Raw genomic sequence first — 15,757 nt, forward strand, 5'->3', positions numbered from 1 at the left:
AGTTCCCCCCACCCCCTCTTTTTTGAGTAGCATTTAATCATAGGGGTCCAACCTTATTTGACAAAAGGAAGGGCCACAACTGTTTACCTGAACTGGGCCAAAGGGCACTCGCACATGCACACATATTGGAAGATATTTAACTTAAACTATTACGGATAATCTTGCCTCAATACAAAGGAGAAGAAAGAAATATTGATTGATTAAGTTACATTAAATTTTACATGTCAATGACAGACATGGGACCGCTCCTCAAGGTTTCCAATACATGCTTTGATGCAACTTTACGTGAACTTTCCATATGAGTGTTAGTGATTCTAGATCACACTACATACTTAATACGTTTCAGTCTCGAGAACACTTGCTAGCTTATACACTGCTGGGGTAAAAATTAGTACACCTGGAAAGACACTGTCAGTTTTAATCCAATTTATTGTTGAAACGGTGCTCATGGAGTACATTATGTGGTTACATTCCATATTAAAGGGTAAACACAGACAGTGCTCTAGTAGCTATGTCACTACAGTATCTGTTAACGAATGATGTTCAATCCATTATCAGTACATCTGGTATTTCCCAAGTGGCATATGCCAGTATGAAAAGGAACTTCAATGAAAAAAACCGAACTATATTTAGCAGTAAGTTAAGAGAGGTTGAATGGCCTTATGACAGCAGTATCTCAAGTAGTACTAACTTTAACAAATTTCTTGGTAGCTTTCTTGAAATATTTAATGAAACTTTTCCACTTAAAACCAAATGTAACAAAACGACTAGGAAGGTTAAATGGATAACTCAGGGTATAAAAATTTCTAGTGCCAGAAAGAGGCAAATACATAATGAACTGAAATATAACGAAAACAGACTTTTGCTGTGTATGTGAAACATTATAAAGCCATATTCAAAAAAGTTGTAAAGGCAGCAAAACAAATGGCAATCAGTAAGTTTATTTTACAACATAATAGTAAGACAAAGGCAGTGTGGTCTGTTGTCAAATCAGAGTTAGGTGTTAAAGTCAGTAGTAATGAAATAACTAAGATTAAAGTAGATGATAATGTTGTTGTAAACCCAGCTCAAATATCAGAGTGTTTAAATGAATTCTTCATAAATGTAGCAAAGTCAGAAGTTGATGTAGTAGGATATCAGAGTAAAGTAAATCACTTTGGACTCGACCAAGAGCTGAGTATCTCACAGATTTAAAAAAAAAGTCACAATAAAGGATGTGAAAAATGTTATAATGTCATTAAAAAATAAAAATTCTGCTGGGAGGGATGGGACACCAAGTAAAGTGATTAAAGCAGTATACGACATAATAGCACCCCTGCTAGCTGAAATAATCAACCAATCTTTTGAACAGGGGTGCTTTCCTGATGTGTTAAAATATGCCGAAGTGAGACCTCTGTTCAAGGGTCGAGGGAAGATATAGGAAACTATCGCCCCATTTCTATTCTCCTAATCCTGTCAAAAGTGTTAGAGAAAGTAGCTGCAAATCAGATCAAAAATTTTGATCGTAAAAAATGATATTATTGTAAGTAACCAATTTGGATTCCAACAAGGAAAAAACAGACTGGATGCAGTAAATAACTTTATTGAGAAGATATGCAAATCATTAGATCAGAGGAGTAAAGTTGCAGGTATCTTCTGCGATCTTTCAAAAGCATTTGACTCTGTGAACCATGACTTGCTTACCTACAAATTAAACAAATATGGGATTAAGGACAAAGCTCTGAAATGACTCACATCATACTTGCACAACAGAAAGCAAAGGGTAAGTGTTATATCAAATGCAGTGAATTATTATTCTAAATTGAGTACAGTATCACAAGGAGTGCCCAAGGCTCCATTTTGGGGCCAATCCTGTTCCTATTCTATGTAAATGACTTGCCCATAAATATAAATTCCCCGTCAGTTCTGTTTGCGGATGATACTTCTGTTTTAATTGAAGATGATGCAGAAAAAATTCAGAGCTCCATTGTGAGCACAATGGGTACCTAGAAAACTGGTTCCAGTTAAATGGCTTGAAACTGAACATTGCAAAAACCAATATGGTACATTTTAAAACCAAACATTTGAAATGTGTGGAACTTAAAATACATCATCACAATCATCCTATGGAAGAAGTTAACACAGTCAAATTCCTAGAACTAAATGTGGACAACAACTTAAACTGGAGTACACATATTGAGTTCCCATCAAATAAACTAAGCAGCTTTGCATTTGCAATGCAAATACTAGCAAACTCTACTGACATGAGTACACAAAAAATAGCATATCATAGTTACTTCGAATCTGTCATTAGGTATGGTATCTTTTTCTGGGGAAATTCAAGTAGTGTATCTTGAATACTGAAACTGCAAAAGAAAATTATAAGATACATGGGTAGTGCACAACAAACAGAATCTTGCCGCCCATTATTTCGGAACCTGCAAATCCTAACAGTTCCCTCCATATACATTTATGAAATTATAATCTTTATACACACCAGACAAAAATTATTTGATGAAAATCATTTTAACCACACATACAACACAAGAAATAAAAATAATTTTATGTTACCCACACACCATTTGAAATTACATGCACGAACTCTACAGTATATGGGGATGACAATATATAACAAGCTAATGGGCAAAAATATATTTAATATGAAGCCAGAGAGTCTAAAAGTAAGGCTACAGCAGATTCTGTGGGAGAAATGCTATTATTCAGTAGAAGAATTCATAGAGGATGAGATGATAATTTGAGCAAGGGGTAATTAATTGTTATTCTTTTATGGTATGTGTAACAAAATTGTATTATTATTATGATACCATTTGTTAAAATCAGTTGTTGTAATTAATTGTTAGTTTTTTATAGTATGTGTATTTTTATATTGTATTATTGTTATGGTACCATTTGTTAAAATCAGGTGTTGTATGTATACGATAAAACTCTACAAAAATTTTGACGTGTCTCCTGTACCTGAATCAAATGATTTAGATTATGTACGGTATGAGACTAATAAACCACAATTCACAAATGTCTGTGTTTACCCTTTAATATGGAAAGTAATCACTTAATGTACTCCATGAACACCGTTGCAACAATAAATCTTGAGTGAATTGGAAACCTCTAAAAAAGTGCACTAATTTAATTTTGGGCAGTGTGTACGTGTTGCTAAAAAGTAACAGTACAATGAAAAGGATTGTTGCTACTCACCATATAACAGAGAAGCTGAGATATACACACACACACACACACACACACACACACACACACACACACACACACACACACACACACAGTCTCTAGCAGCTGGAGTCAGACTGCGAGCAGCAAGGCGTTATGGAAGACGCAACTGGGTGGAGAAGGCTGGGGCGGGGAGGGGGAGGGATATCAGGGTAGGAGTGGGGGACGATAAAGTGCTGCAGGGAGTGTGCAGGGATGAGGTGGACAGTGGGGCAGTTAAGTGCAGTCGGGAGGATAGACAGTGGGCAGAGGAGAAGTGGGGGTAGGGGAAAAGGAGAGAAGAAAAAAAAAAACTGGGTGCATTGGTGGAATGAGGGGTGTACAGTACTGAAATGGGAAAAGGGAAGCAGCTAGGTGGGTAAGAACAATGACTAACAAAGGTAGGGTGATGCGAATGAAGAATATATAGCAGGGAGAGTCCGACCTGCGCAATTCAGAAAAGCTGCTGTTGTTGGGAAGAATGTATCAGGATCCAGTAGGATTTCCAGTCTCTACTCAAATCCGTAGGCCCATCCCAGGATCTCTTCCCACAGTACATCTCTCCCCTCACCCCTAACATTTCCTGAACTCACTCCTTCTACATGCTTCGTAAGGTCCATGAAGCCAATCATCCAGGACAAGTTTACTGTGCCCCCACTGAGAGAATCTCTGTTCCCATAGACTTACATCTTCAGCCTATTACCTGGAACCTACCCTCCTACATAAAAGATACCGACCATTTCCTGCACCGACTCTCCGCAGTTCCTGTCCCTTTACCACAGCCCTGCTCGTCACTATTGATGCCACCTCACATTACACTAACATCCCTAATGCCCGAGTACAGCTGTTGAACACTACCTTCCCCAACACGCATCGGATTCCAAACCGACCACCTCCTTCCTACTTGCCATGACCAACCCACAACTACTTCTCCTTTGAAGGCATTACCTACAAACAAATCCGAGGTACAGCTCTGTGCACCTGCATGGCACCAACCTATGCCAACCTACTCGTGGGTCATCTATAGGAATCCTTTCCATACACCCAGAATTCCAAACCCTATACCTGGTTCAGATTCAGTGATGACATCTTCACTATCTGGATCGAGGACGAGTACACCCTATACACATTCCTCTGGAACCTCGACACCTGCTCCCCCATTTGCTTTACCTGGTCCTACTCGACCCGTCAGGCTGCCTTCCTCTATACAGACCTCTGCCTCAAAGATGGCTACATCAGTACCTCTGTCCATACCAAACCTACCAGCCACCAGCAATACCTCCATTTCGACAGCTGCCACCTGTTCCATACCGGGAAGTCCCTTCCGTACAGCCTAGCCACCTGTGGTCATCGCATCTGCAGTGACGAGCAGTTCCTCTCAAAATATACAGAGGGTCTCACTGAAGCCTTCAGAGACCATAATTATCCTCCCAACCTCATACAAAAGCAAATCTCTCTTGCCTTATCTTTCCAGTCTCCCACCACCTCCCAAAGTCTCACAGTCCGGCCACAGAGGAGCATTCCCCTCATAACTCAGTACCACCCAGGACTGGAGCAACTGAATTACATTCTCCGCCAGGCTTTCGACTACCTCTTGTCGTGCCCTGAAATGAGAAATGTCCTACCCACTATCCTTCCCACCCCTCCCACAGTGGTATTCCGCTATCCACCAAACCTACACAATATACTCGTCCATCCCTACACAACCCCTGCACCCGACGCCTTACCTCATGGCTCGTACCCCGGAATACACGTAGGTACAAGACCTGTCCCATACATCCTTCCACCACCACCACCACCACCACCACCACCACCACCACCACCACCTACTACAGTCCGGCACGGCTACCTGTGAAAACAGTCATGTTATCTACAATCTAAGCACAGTGGTGTACGTTACGTATGTGACATCCCAGGCAAGAATTTAAAATGGCGCCTTCTAAAGAACCTCCCAGGAAGCAAAGAATGCACCCCCTTATCAATACAGAGAGACTGATATTTTCCCTTGTCCCAAGAAAATGTGAAGGTGTTTCTTGGCAAATATATTGTTAATTGACAGAAATTTAAGACAGAACAAAACTAATTTACAGCCCAGAATCAAAGGTGTTATGAAGGATTAAGAAACAGAAAAACACATTTAAATACAAAAACTTGTTATATTTTACAAAGTCTATTTCAAAATATGTTGAGTTGCTAGGAACACCTATATCAAATTTAACTTAACGCTGTTATTAAGCTCAGTTAATCTACTTAAATGCTACTTTCCTGCCTTTGATTTTCGCAAAATTATCAATTAATTCCTCTAAGTTAAGTTTCGCTACCTATTCATGTTCAATCGATAAAATGGCTAAATTTGACAAATGTTCCTGTCACATGGATGATCTTAAATAATTCTTGATGAGTTTTATTTCACTGAAGCTTCGCTCACAAGAGGCCTCCATCACAGGAAGTGTTAAGTAAATTCTCTAAGAGCTATTTGGATATTCAGATATATATCTCCTACAGAAAGCTCTTGAATTTTTTTAAGAACGTCAAGTGGTGTTGCTTTTTCAACATCGTTAATGAGTTCTTAAGCTTGCATTCGAAAAATTTCCAATTCATGTTTAAGAAAAACATCAATTGGCTCTTTTTTTAGAGCTTCTCCCATTGGAAAATAAAATTCTGAAGATATTGAAGCCATTGCCTCATACCTCTTATTGAATTCTGTCAGGATTTGATCATAAACCAAATTTATTTCCCTCTGAAACTCCTGTTTTGAGTTGTGACAGTCATCATGCATTTATTTGTTTGTTTGAACCTGAAAGATGTTAGCTTAGGATCTTCCATCTTTTCTCGCTAAAATTATCATCGATGCTTGCTTTGTTGCATAATCGATTGCTCGACCAATACCTTCATGTTGGATTTCCTAAATCGTATTTGACAATCCCTTTATAATTTTGCTAGCCTTGTTGACTGCAACAGTCTCTTGCTGAAATGACTTATTGATTTTATCAATCGAAACTAGAATCCTTTCCCACAGATGCAAAAGACATAGGAATTTGAAGTCGATTTGCTTGATGAGTCCTTGAGCCCCACTGATGTATCCAGGTTTCATTTGTCTTGGTTAATATCAGCCATTTCCTCCACACTTGCATACAGTTCGTTCAGTGTTCTTTTTAAAGCGGTGACTGCTCTTCGTTTGGTTGTCCACCTAGTGCCACAATGACCCTTCAACGTAATGATGAAGTTACTCAACATCTTCCTGTAGAGCCCCTGAAGAAATCTTTTGAACTGTTCCAAAAAAAGTAATCATTAGAGATGAAACAGCAGCAGCATGCGATCTGATAAGGTTTAAATTATGCGCAGCACATGGTACAAATCACGCACTATCATTTTGTTTGAGGATCTGAGCTTGCACATCGATATATTTTCCAGCCATATTGCTGCCATTATCATAAGCCTGACCTCTGCAATTATCAATACTTAGCCCATCTCCTTTTTTAAGAATGTCCACTGAAATGCTTTCACCTGTTTTTTTCATTAGTGTTGATAAAGTCAATGAAACTTTCTTTAACTTGACAGTTCTCACTGACAAATCAACAAATCTAATAACTTGGCTCATTTGCTCAATGTGAGCACTGTCTGCTGTGCAGTCAAAGATGACTGAAAAGTATTTTCCATTTTTTATTTGATTCAAAATTTTCTGCCTCATGTTACTTCCAATTAAAGTTATGAGCTCATTTTGGACTTTAGGGGAAAAGTAACTGAGTGCTATTTTATTTGATTTAATGTATGCCATATGTTCTGCTAGTTTAGGATGATAGTGACTTATTAGTTCACATGTGCTTAAAAAAACTCCACTACTTGACTCGCCAATGATTTCTTACTTTGCTGTTCCTTGAAGTGGTAGATTATTCTTAGCACAAAATATAATTACATCTATGACTACTTTCGGTATGTTCCTCCACTACTCTACCTCCTTCTGAATACTTTCTTGAATTTCATCATCTACACTTTTCTTTTGTTTTAGTCACTTTTGCAAATCTTTTCACTGCATGCAACACAACCTGTGGCTGGACAAGTTTTCATGATTGTAAATGAGAGGGTTTAAGTGTTTCCAGTCGTTGAAGCCTTTATTAAAATTTGAAAATGAAGATGACTTTCCACGATGATCCTTCCCAAAGAGGAGACAGGGAAAACAAAATAGAGAATCTTCCGACTGGCTATAAAGTAACCATTGTCTTCGCACATGTTCGCCATTTGTGAGCTTTTTGTAAAACCATTTGCCATCGAAACGTCTACCTCCATCCGACACGGGAAACTTGAAGGTTGATACGTCAACTATTTGAGGGCCATGTTCAACCAGCACAATTCAAATACTATCAGTAATCAATGGATAGCTAGGCCATTTTTTTGGAACATTAAAAACTATTTCACCTATTTCTGGTGAACAGTCTTCTTCTAGTGGAGGTAAATCATGACAACCAACTGCTGATCCTTCCTCATCTAAAGAACTATGTGTGGAAGATTCGTATGCTTCATAGTTGTTTTCTGAAACGGGTGGAGCTATATGATGGGAAGTTGATGGTTGTGGTTGGTTGTCATCATTTGTATGTGGATGTGTTTCCGTATCATCAGATTCAAAATCGGCATTACTCTCATCTTGATCCGTTGCAGTGTTACGTGTGTCCACCTCCTTGTTGGGTTTTAGCCAATTTTTCAAGTCTCCTGAAAGGAGAATTGCAGTTCTTTCCTTTTCTTTTCTTAGTTTTTTAAATGCACTTCCAGATAGTTTTTTTAGGTCCCATCTCTTTGTTGTATGAAAGGAAATGTTTTAACCTGGAACGAAATATAAACAAAAATAAAATGAACCTATACACATAACAATAACAATAACATAGGAATAATTTATAATGGGCCACACACAAAAGAACCCTCTGGGCTCAAGTACCACCAACTGTCTCAAGTACTTTCCCTAGGTCAGGCTGAATCTAGACGACATAATCAGACTTGTCATGTCGAAACTTGCCTCGATTTCTGCCACTTATAGTTGGCATCACTTAAACCCACATGCGAAATTTCAGCTGCTGAGACACAGTGGAAGTTACCTAAAAGAAATCATGAAAGCATTTATTTAGTGTGTTAGCACTTACAAGGAAAGGCCGGTCCACACGTTACGATTTGTCTGCACAGATATCTGCAAATGTGTGTGCATGCAAAAGATTGCCGCAAATCAGATGTTAGATTGTAGAGTGCACCCAGGAGCTGATATAGACTCAGATCACAATTTAGTCCTTCAATGTATTCTTCCCATCTATCTGCCCTCTCCTTTGCACTCAACAGTGGAATTCCCACTGCATTCTTAGTGTTACCACCGTTGCTTTTAACCTGGCAGTGCACGCGCCTGGAAACAGGACACACAAATTTCAGACAAGTAGCTGTTCTTTCAGTCCCTTACAGATTACATCGATTTTTAATTACCATCAGATGACTCTTATTGTTATCTTTTATATGTGCCGAGAAAGCACGCTTAAGTTTAAGAGAACCATCCGAAAGAACCAGTTGGGAATTAAGTGGGATACCAAAGTTCTGAGGAATGATGAGACGCGTTTGAAGATTGTGAAGGCTGTGGATACTGCGATCGTGAATACCAGATTAGGAAGTTAAAGTCAAGAAGAGTGGACATCTCTAAAAACAGCAATCACAGATGTTGGGATGATAAACATAGGAACAAGAAAGGTAAATACGAAGAAGCCATGGCTAACAGAGGAAATACTTCATCTGATCGATGAAAGAAGGAAGTATAAAAATATTCAGGGAAATTCAGGAATACAGAAATACAAGTCACTTATGAATGAAATAAATAGGAAATGGAGGGAAGCTAAGGCAAAATGGCTGCAGGAAAAATGTGAAGAATTTGAAAATGTAATGATCGTTGGTAAGACTGATTCAGCATATAGAAAAGTGAAAACGAGATTCAGAGAAATTAACCCGGGAGTAAACTCAGCTGGTCTGTCAGACCACGGAGAAATCTTCACATTAATACAATGTCTGAAAATTGGTTAAAAGAAGCTATCTTCTCGGCACATATAAAAGATAACAATAAGAGTCATCTGATGGTAATTAAAAATCGATGTAATCTGTAAGGGACTGAAAGAACAGCTACGTGTCTGAGATTTGTGTGTCCCGTTTCCAGGCGTGTGCACTGCCAGGTTAAAAGCAACGGTGGTAACACTAAGAATGCAGTGGGAATTCCACTGCTGAGTGCAAAGGAGAGGGCAGATAGATGGGAAGAATACATTGAAGGACTATATTAGGGGGAAGACTTGTCAGATGGAGTGCTAGAAGAAGAGACGAGTGTTGACACGGAAAACATAGGTGATCCAGTATTAGAGGCAGAATTTAAGAGGGCTTTGGAGGACTTGAAATTAAATAAGGCTGAGGGGATAGGTAATATTCCATCGGAATTTCTGAAGTCATTGGGAGAAGTAGCAACCAAACGACTGTTCAACTAGGTGAGTAGAGTCTATGAGACTGGCGATGTACCATCAGACTTTTGGAAAAACATCATGCACACAATTCCGAAGATTGCAAAGGCAGATAGATGTGAGAACTACCGGACAATCAGATTAACATCTCATGCATCAAAGATACTGATGAGAATAATATATACAAGAATGGAAAAGAAAATTGAGGATCTGTTAGGTGACGACCAGTTTGGTTTTAAGGAAGGTAAAGGCACCAGAGAGGCAGTCATGACACTGCGACTGATAATGGATGCAAGACTGAAGAAAAATCAAACACAGGATTTGTCAACCTAGAAACAGCATTCGACAATGTAAAATAGTGCAAGATGTTTGAAATTCTGAAGAGAACAGGAGTAAGCTATAGAGAAAGCTTATCAATCGACTCTTTGATTTGGTCTGAATGTCATCAAATATCAAGGTAAAAAACCAAAGCAGCAAAACAATGTAGAAGTATATCAGAAATAGCTGTGACGATAAATGCATGACTTTTCAATATTTCTTTGAATTCAAACAAATTTTATTGTCAGGGAAACCACATTGCGCACATGATGTTGTTTAGAGTAGACAGTACTAACGATGTAAGAGCTAGAGAATTTAGAGTTGGCCTATTTGTTTAAAAAAAAAATTCCCATAGAGAGATACAATGTGTATCGAGAAACATATTGCAACCAGTTATGACTGAAACTGAAGTGCTCAGAGCTTGTTTTACATGCAAATTGACTAGTGCGGTATCGCCAGTTTTAGTGATCCCTGAATGCACAATGCACGTAGATCTGATATTAAAAAAGGAATAAGTGTTAGAAGGACACTTTCACTTTCAATGAAAGGTGAAAAATACAAAGGCGACTTTGCATTCAACGTCTTCTATTGACACTTTTTTTTACACAATAATGCCCGTTATTAATCTGGATGGTTCATTGTTACCTGCGTGAACGGACCAGAAACTTTGGTTCACGCCTGATAATACCAGCTTTACGTACAGAAAAAATTGTGAAGGGATCATCAAAGTCTGGAGGGGGGGAAAACTGTAAGAGAGAGAAAAACATCTAACATTTCACATGTCAGGCCTTATTTCCATTTTAAAGAAAGTTATTGTTGTCGTTCTGTGTTCTGTATTCCATACAAACGCTTTGAGCAATGCAAGAAAGTTCTGCTTGATTTCATTAACCCAGAGAGTCTCAGTGAAATGCATGATGGGACACTTCGTGCCTCATGTGGCAAAACAGCAGATAGTAGTACAGTGGAAAAAATTCAGAGATACTATCAATATCTCTCTTCTACTTGGCATGTACATCAAAGTTGCTTCTTTAACACTGCTTGCTTTTATCAAAAACATTCATCTGAGATTATAATGAAATTAGCGTCACTTTGATATTTATCGAATGTGATGACATTTAGGATAAAACAACTGATTTCATCTTCAATACTATTAAATCTTATGTGTAATTTCAACTGGTACATCTGTTATAAACATGTTACTGAAATAAACAATAAAGGTGCTACAATTATCAAACACGAGTATGTCCATATTTATTAATTTTAGTAAATGAAATGTAGTTGTGAGAAAGAAAAATTGGATGACTGGCATTGTAGATGAATGAGTTCATATTATTTTGAATAATCAAAAGTTAAACTTTGGTTTTTTATGTACTCGTTAACAACAAGACTGATAATTTTAGTATCTTCCCTACGGATACTTTTGGCAACATCTATGTCGATTGAAACTTATAGTGACACATGCATGACTTTCCACAGATTTTGATATGTATAAAGTGTTATAATGTAGTTTTACCTACTGCTACAAATTTCAAATAAAAAAAATTTACTGCAGGAGGGGGGGGACCAGCAACCAGTCCATAAATTAAGCAGATTTATGTAAGAAGCATCAAATCATAAATAGTGCGAATCTACTGCGAGAAAAATGGGGAAAATGTTTAACCCTGATAAAACAAAATAAGAGTTTCATTCAAACATGAATGAATGATAGCTGCTTATGAACCATGAGCACGAGCACAGGAAACATATTGCTATTACAGAACACGACTCATATTCCTTGATGTACGACCGAGCGCTTCCTCTTGCTACACTGCCATAGATGAACTGGTAGCTGTTGAGTTTTGCAGGGCTGTATCACTGCGAATGCAGCTCCGGCGAGCCTTTGAGGGGGGCAGTCAGCCTCACGGTTGACAGGATTAGTGTCGGTACCGAAGTCCTTCTGCAAATTGGCAACAGACAACACGGGGGTGCATAACCGGTCTGGGTTACTTCCGCTCGCCAGCTAACACAAACATCTACCACTACGAAGGTGGATGCTGATTTTGAAACCTGCTGGAAAACCGACCAGGATGGGGAGGTAGGCGAGTCATCACTGCCAATGAACTTTTAAGTGCTAAATTATTTCTCAGTACGATAACCAGGTAATGCCGAAAGTGTACACGGTGCGTTCAGCACGACTTGTTCTACGTCGCTCTCGTAAGGCCTCGGGCTTCAAAATCCTCACCCGCAAACGTTTGGGCAAGTCGTAATTGCCCTGACCTGGTGAGAGTACAATTAAGCCAAAAGGATCTATGTTCCTTGAAAACCTCAAGTCTGCTAATAAATTGTCAACTCAGCGGAGATAAAAGAAAAAGGTAAAAAGATTTGATATGGCAATTACCATAGCAAAATTAATGAGACCAATAATATTAACAACGAATCTTGTTTATAGGTGTATGTGATAATTGTTATTAAATAGGTCTAATATGACTTTCTGGGTACTTTGTTAAGGTAATATTTTGCAACTGTTGCCATAAGCTAATATAACAAGTAAATAATATTTACTTACCATGAATATAGATTATAAGTTTACTTGCCCAATTAAACAAGAAATACGTCAACTTGATCTGACTGCAATTGCACCTTATGCATCTGCAGGAAGATGAAGATGTCAAAACTGGTTTGCAAGGTTATGTGCTCTCATGCTCTGATAAAAAAGTTCATGGAGTAAGGAGGTTCAGCTTGGATAATATATATTAGCTGAGCACTGCCAAAAAATCAAGAATAAAATATTAGTATTAGTAGTAGTATTTTTCAAAAGTTTATAAAGATAATACCGGCCACAGCGCACATTCTGTTTTGAGCGGACTGCACATCTACACCATAGCCTGCGTTTCTTGGACTGGTCACTTGAAGTGACATGAGGAAAGTGACTCCCAGTAAAACGAAGAGGATTCTCGTCATCAGAGCGTCTTCCTTTACTATCTCTTCTCCGCTCTGTAGCAAATTTTTCCAAGCGTTATTTTTTCAGAGGGCGGCACGGCGCTCCGTCACGTCATCGTCGGCAGCCTTTGGAATTTGCGCCACCCTCGCTCTTGCGCCCCTGGCGGGGGAAACTCCTGCCAACCTAGGTACACTCCTGGATAAGCATCAACCACTGTGCTGCATTCTACGAGGGTGATTTGAAAAGTTCCCGAAATCACCACGAGAGGTTAGCGCTAGCGCAATGAGTTGTTCACGAGATATTCATTGAACTGTTGCCTGTAAACATGTGCCATATCAGTGCTCTCGGAAGAGAGCTGTGGCGGTGACATGGCTCTGTTGTTGTTTCTGCGTAGTGATTTGCGAAGATATTGGGAGGGAATCCAGATTCGAACAGTGATTAAGTTCTGTGACGAAACAAGCTGGGATATTTTTACTTCCCCCTCTTGGTTACCATCTCCCTCCTTAAATTCATTTTTTCAATTTAACTAAGTACCATTAACATATGTGCGTGTAATCTGTATTTTCATAAAAGAGAAAGGTTGGCCCTCAGCCTTAAAGAATATACCACCAGATCTAATTTTGTGCTTAGTTTTAAATATGTAATTGAATTTCCTGATTTATTTCGACTATCCCTAGTTAATAACTTTTATTATAGGGTGAAATCAGTAATTGTTTCGTAATTTAAATTCCATTGTTGATGTATAAACAAATATATAAAGTCCATACTAATTACAAACATTTGGAGGAACAACTAATAGTATTCTTAAAACAATTATTTGGCTCTATTCGAAACATGTTAGCAAAGACAGCCCTTAATTAGTCCTTAAGTAATTACCAGGTTTGTTGAAAGTATTGTTTGTATAACTATATCTGTTAATTTCATCATTTAAACAAATAATTCGGCTTAACCCCTGTAGCAGAAGCAACTGTTAAAAAGAAAGAATTTTTCCATGTATTCAAGTTAACTGAATGGAATATGTTTTAATTGTAATTTCTGTAACTTTAACATTGGACAATATCTAGTTTCAGTACCTATTATTGTTATAATATATAAAGGCCAGATTTTTGGGCTCGACTCAAGTCAGTCAGTGACCAATTTTCAGATGAAAAATCCGAGCTGGTTAGGTCACAACAATGCATCAACTTAACCATGAAATCACTGTTACACCAATAGTCCGTGTGTTAAAACAAAGACTGAAACATGTGGTTAGGTTTTTACTGCTCGTAGATGTTCAACAGTAAACTATTGTAGCAGTAACTGATGTTTGACTGCAAACTATTAATGAGGCTTATCGAAAGGTAAACAATAGTGAACTCGCCGTATAACTCTGTATTATTGGTCGGGGGTTGTGAACAGTGAAAGTAAAGAACTATGAAAAGCAACTGTGCAACTGTCGGCTACATACTTTATAGTAGTCAGTGTTGAACTTCCACCCCCCGTTTTTCAGCCAGTATCCCAATGCAGTACGTCGATACCGAGGACCATCGACGGCAAAATAAAGCAGGCGAATGTCACAGTACTTCATAAAGAAAAGTATGAAAGCAAAAGCCATTCATGCCGATTTCCAGAATACACTGGGGGACTCCACTCCTTCATATTCAACTGCTGCCAAGTGGACAAATGAATTTAAATTTGGTCAGGAGAGCTTAGATGATCCCCGCATTGGTCAGCTGAGATGTGTCACTACTCCAGAAATCATTGCAAAAGTGCACAAAATGGTCACGGATGATTGCAATTGAAAGTGTGTAAAATTGTGAACGTTTGCCAGATGTCATCGGAAAGGGTATATCACATTTTAACTGTAGAATTAGAAATGAAAAAATTATCTGCAAGATAGGTGCCGTGACTCTCGACGCATGCCTGCACACACGTGCTATCGCTATGGCAAAATTACACACACTAAGGTATGAATTGTTGCCACACCCACCTTATTCACCTGATATGGCTTCATCAGACTTCCGTGTCTTCCCAAGGCTGAAAACTTTTCTTGGGGGACGAAGATCTACTTAAAACGAAGAACTGATAGCCAGCGTTGACAACTATTTTGTAGGCCTGGAGGAAACTCATTTTCGAGATGGGATCAAGGCACTGGAACATCGTTGGACCAAGTGTATTAATCTACAAGGAAACATTAATCTACGAGGAAACTATATTGAAGAATAAAAAAAGTTTCAGTGATGTAAGTACTTTTTTCCTATCCCGTTCTGAGAACTTTTCAAACCACCCTCGTACTCTACATGGGTGTGACAACCAACAAGCTGTCTGTCCACACAAATGGCCTCCGACAAGCTGTGACCGAGAAACAACTGGATCACCCTGTTGCTGAGCACATTGCCCAACATGACAGCCTTCATTTCAATCACTGCTTCGCAGCCTGTGCTATATGCACAAATCGTCACCATCTGAGAAATCTGTACGAATCATCACCATCTGACAACTGAAGGATGATCACCAGAGTGGTATACAGTTTTTCGTATCGGTATCACAGTTCTCGGACAAACTGCTTTTAACCAATATATTCAAACCAGTGTATCAGCATTCTGAAAAAGGTATGTATCCAGCATCAGTTTCCGAGTTAAAAGTTTTGGATGTCTTCCAAATTTTTTGTCCCTTGTGGTAAGCAAATGAGAAGAAGCACATTCACTTGCAATAGTTCTCTTTCGTCCACTTCACAGCCGTAGTGAGGTTTGTGTAAACACTTCTGACTCCGCTACATTTTTCTGCGAACAATTACCAGACGTGCCAAGTTTGTAAAGAAGCTACCAGTAATCGGGACAAGACAACTGGTGATGGGGTCTGGGGGCCCTTC

The 15,757-nt window shown here is 38.8% G+C and overlaps 1 protein-coding gene across 3 annotated transcripts in view; it reads right to left on the reverse strand.

Moving 5' to 3' along the window:
* LOC126109597 (uncharacterized) overlaps positions 1-15,757 on the reverse strand; it is a 115,842-nt gene that overhangs the window by 42,170 nt on the left and 57,915 nt on the right. The window lies entirely within an intron of this gene.

The sequence above is a fragment of the Schistocerca cancellata genome, chromosome 12, assembly GCF_023864275.1.
Source record: "Schistocerca cancellata isolate TAMUIC-IGC-003103 chromosome 12, iqSchCanc2.1, whole genome shotgun sequence".
Lineage (NCBI taxonomy): Eukaryota > Metazoa > Arthropoda > Insecta > Orthoptera > Acrididae > Schistocerca > Schistocerca cancellata.